Genomic DNA, 5079 nt, shown 5'->3' with positions numbered 1-5079 from the left:
ACGTTTTTATTTTGTTATTCTTTACTCTCTTCTCATTACTACTACTACTACAAACAAGAAACAAACAAAATCTAAAAATTTTCTTTTTACGTTTTTCGTTTCGTTTTTAATATCCTTTTCTTTTTTTCGGGGAGAGGGCGGGTGAAGGGGAGGGAGGGCAGGAAATCCGAAAAAACAACCGTCGCGAAGAATCACAAAAAAAAAAAAATTTGCGTTTGTTTTTTTTTAATGCGAAACATAAAAAAATGGCGGAAATCATAACAATTATATTATTTCTTTATAAATTTCGATTGATGACTATTAAAAAAACAAAACGTTTTCTATAATAATAATAATATTCATACTTTTATTATTTAATACCGCGTTTGTTCTTTTTTTTTTTCAGTTAATTATGTTTAAATTTAATAAATTTGACAATAAACAAACGATTCATAAATCAACAAACAAAAAAAATAATAAAATTTATACTCTGTTGAATGCACGAAAAAAAAAACGAAAATTTGTTTTTTTTTTTTTTTTTTTTTTTTTTTTTTTTAATGGAAAAGGATAAAGGAATAGTTTTTTCCTTTTAGCTTTTTCATTTTTTTTTTCTTTTCCTTTTTTTTTTAATGGAAAATACGGGGAGAGACGAGATTAAGACAGATTATGCGAAAGAGAGTTTTAATAATAAAAAAATTTTTTCAATTTTTTTTTAAACAACTCTCTCGTATAATTCAATTTCTTAATAATATTAATATTAATAATAATTTTTTTATAAAACGTTTTTAAATTTAAATAAAAATTACGTTGAAAAATAAATTCAAACATGGCGGATTGAATTTTCACGCACGTGAATGTGACTGACCGAAGAAAAAAAAAAAAAAATTAATTATTCGCGTTAAAAGGCAAGGAAGGGAGAGAGAGAAAGAGAGAGATGTAAACTTTTCAATTTATTTTATATAATTTAAATATAAATTATGTTTTCTCGATAAATAATAATAATAATAATAATAATAATAATAATAATAATAATAATAATAATAATAATAATAATAATAAGATTAAATCCCTATCGAATTTATTCATTCATTCTGTCATTCATTCTGTCATTCATTCTGTCATTCATTCTTTTTCATTTTATTTAATTTCTTTTTACGCGTTTAAACGAAAAATATACACATATATATTTACAATTTAAATTTAATTTATTTCCATAGAGTAAATAAAACTACTTTTTTTTACAAGTAGTTATAATTTTTTTTTTTTTTTTTTTAATGTAATCGAACGCGAACGAATCGATCGGTCAAAAAGATTTTATTTACAAAAAACAAAAAAAAATTTATTTAATTAATTTAATAAGTTTTATACAAGTAAATTAGTTATAGTTAATATAATACGTCGATATTTTATTTTTTTCTCGAAAAATAGCTATCGTTAATTATTTTCCAAATTAATAAGTCGCATTTAAATAATTTCAAGTTTGAAGTTGATAATTTAAAGTTAACGGTTTTTTTTTTTTTTTTTTATTCGACCCGAAAATCCGAGAGAGAGTTTGAAAATTTATATAAAAAGACATTTTTAAACGAGCGATCGAAATGTGTGAATAATTCAATTTAAAATTTTACAATTCCTACTCAAATTTTAAGCTTACAAGTCCCCTCAAATAAGGGGAAAAAAATTTTCTCTCTTTTTAATTAACTTGTGTGTGTGTGTGTGTGTGTCTCTCTGAAATTAGATTTTCATTTTTGTAACGGTTTTAAATTTTTTATGCATTAATTAATTATCATTATTAATAAGTTATATATGGGAAAATTATTTTTTGACGAAAAGATATACTTGAAATAATCTAAAGCTTAAAATCCACTTAAGTAATAATATCATTCTTGATTTTGTATGGACTCTTTTGTTGTGTTGGGTATTTTGCTTTTAATTTAACATTACATTATCATCATTCATTTTATTACTCTGAGTTTTATGATCTTGCAATTATGACATTGTCAAACTTTAAGAAAAAATAATAATAATAATCAAAACGGTCAGTAATAATTAATTTTAGTAGCACAATGTTGCTAGTTCTTGTTATTGTAAAAAAATTTTCTTTTAGTGTAAATTGAGTTTTTGTATAATTTGTGTTTTGTACAAATTGAATAATGTAATTAAAAACTTTGTTCAAGATCAATATTTAATACTAACTAACTTTTAGATGTAACCAAAACATAAAAAATTGTGTAAGTGTAAGTGTGACAAATGAAAACAGAAAGAAGCGAAAAAAAATTCTCAACAAGGATACACACAGGTATCGAGGAAAGCAAAGAAAATTTGATGTGGCAGACATCTTGAAAATAATTAAACAAAAAGTAACAAATAAATTATTATTACATGTCTTTCAAACGATTGAAGAAAAATTGAATCATCCAATCGAAACGTTAACAATTGATGTAAATCGATTGAAGTCACAGACATTTGAAAATAAAAAAAATCCTTAAGGAAAATTTACAAAGGAAAAAAGCCAAAGGAACTTGTACGAACTATAAGTCAAAGTTTAAATATCGCATTGGGAAAAAAACTAAAAAAAAAGGAAAAGATTTTAAAACGTTTAACAAAATTAAACGTGTTAAAGGCGTCGGTAGAGATTTACCACCTAATAAAAAGAAAACTTAAGAAAACTACTACGGATTAAAGGAATCGAGTATGGAAAATAACGGAAAAAAGAGTTAATATACATGTAATTGATGTGAGTTATAACTGAAAGTCTATCACTTCGTTCGTAAACAATGCCGAGGAACTTCACGATCACTACAATAAGTTTATGATGAATGAATGGTACCAAAGTTGACGGACGAACGTCACCGGAACACGACAAGATTAGAAGAACTGATTCTTCAGGAGTAGCACCTCCTTTTACACGAGTCTCATTCATTGTTACTTTCATCGCAATAAAAGCTCTAACAATTAGAATAATAAAACACAAAGGAAAGAACCTTTTGGAAGGTTCGCTTCTATTTTTCGCTTCTATTGGTACCCATTGTTGCTATTTCGATACCTATTGTTACTGTTTTTCGGTTTTTATAACGTCTATAAACGTTTTTATGAAACTTTGAATTTTTGGAGGAAAAGGAAATGCGTTCGTACATAGTGGCTCGTTATGTTTAATATATTATGGTTACATATTTTTACGACCGAGGATTTATGCATAGTTCTGTAAGACTACGACTATCAATCAAAATACGCCATTTTTTCAAACAAATTCAAAATATATAAAGTCAAGTAATTGAAATATTCGAATCGGCAACAAAAACATGGCTTTACAGGATGCTAAAACGCATAGAATGAAAAAAGGGAATAAATAACGTTGTAATCGCCTTCAGGTCTGCAAAGCCGTACCTTAAAAATTTACTTTCGAATAACAACGAAACCACGTGTATAAGAAAACACATTACGAGGAGAAGTCCCTCCCACATTTTAATACAAAACAACCAACCAAACACACACACACGTAGACTGAATGTAATAAACCTGTAATGGATTCTAAAAAAAAAACAACTTTGTCAAATGCGAAGGCCAAGTCGCTCGTAAAAATCATGATGATGATAATAATAATAATAATAATAATAATAATAACACTAAAATAATTTTAACGCATTAAAGAAAAAAAAATTTTAATAATTTAATACTGGGGCGCCATTTTTTTTTTTTTTTTTATTACGATTTTTTACGTTTTTAAATAATCATTATTTCGGTTTCTTAATAAAAAAAATTATTATTATTATGGAAAGTGAATGAATGGATCATATAACAAATTACTGCGGTAAAATTTTAACGGATCTTATCTATCATCGTTCGAAAAAAAAATTCATACTAATTTATTATAATAATTATCCGTTAATTTTATTTGAAAAAAAAATTTTTTATTATCGAAATCGATTATTAATCTCGATCGATAGATCGATAGATCGTTAGTTGTTTCATATCTAAAAGTAATTAATTCGAGTTCTCTTTTTTTAATTTGTGAATTATTATTATTATTATTAATATTATAGGGCGATATCTTTTTTCCCCGATAAGTTTTTAATCGCTTTTTTCAAAAGATTTTTTATTTAAGTGCATTTTCCTCTTTTTAAATTATACAAATTTTATTTTTCCTTCTCGAACATTCAAAATTTGCGTTTATTAAGATTTTTATTAATTTTAAGGAAAACTTAACGATAGCAACTGATTTTTCTTACAAAAAAGTTTATTTTTCCGGTGTTTTCCATCAGAAAGAAAAAAAAAAGGAAGTTGTAACATAATTTAACCTTTGAACCTTTTGTAAATTACTTTAAATCAATATTTATTATCTTTCCTTTCGTAAAAATATGACGTGGAAAAAAAATTTTTAAATTAAAATTTATAACTTTTGGTTTCCTGTGTAAAAAAAAAAAAAAAAAAAATTCCAGGTAAAAGGAAAGGGGGAGAGAAAAACCTGGAATTTTTTTTTATTTTTCGTTTGCGGCAACGCATTATCTTTTAGAGGGGGGTCCATGGGAAAAAAAAAATTTATATCATCATTATCATCATCATTGTCATCTTCATCATCATCATTATTACTTTTTTCCCCGTTTCCCTTTATTTATTTCCGTTAAACAATAAAAATAATTTTTTTTTTTTTGTTTTTTGTTTTTTTCGGTTTCTATTATGCGATTCGAAATTTTTTTATTTTTGTTTTTCTTTTTTGTTTGTTTTTTTAAATTTTAATTTTCCGCTTGGAAAATTATGGGACGTTTATAAAAAAAAAAAAAAAAAAACATTTTTCCCGACATTACTTATTAGTACGTTCGAATAAAAACTCGAGAAAATTTATTTTTACCGCGGTAATGCTAATAAAAAAAATTTTTTTTTTTTTTCCTATTCAGTTTATTTATTTATTTATTTATTTATTATTTACTAGTAGAAAACGAGTAAAAGTTTTATATTTGACTTGTCGTTTTATACGAAAACATCCCCTTTGACCCACCCGCACGCACACACACACACGCGCTCGCGATGACGTTTTTAATTAGTGGAAATTATTTACATCGATATTTCGATTTTCTAAATAGAATCACAAAAGCGTAAAAAAAA

The sequence above is a fragment of the Pediculus humanus genome, genomic scaffold, assembly GCF_000006295.1.
Source record: "Pediculus humanus corporis 1103172108281 genomic scaffold, whole genome shotgun sequence".
Taxonomy (NCBI): domain Eukaryota; kingdom Metazoa; phylum Arthropoda; class Insecta; order Psocodea; family Pediculidae; genus Pediculus; species Pediculus humanus.
Note: the sequence above shows the minus strand (reverse complement) of the source record.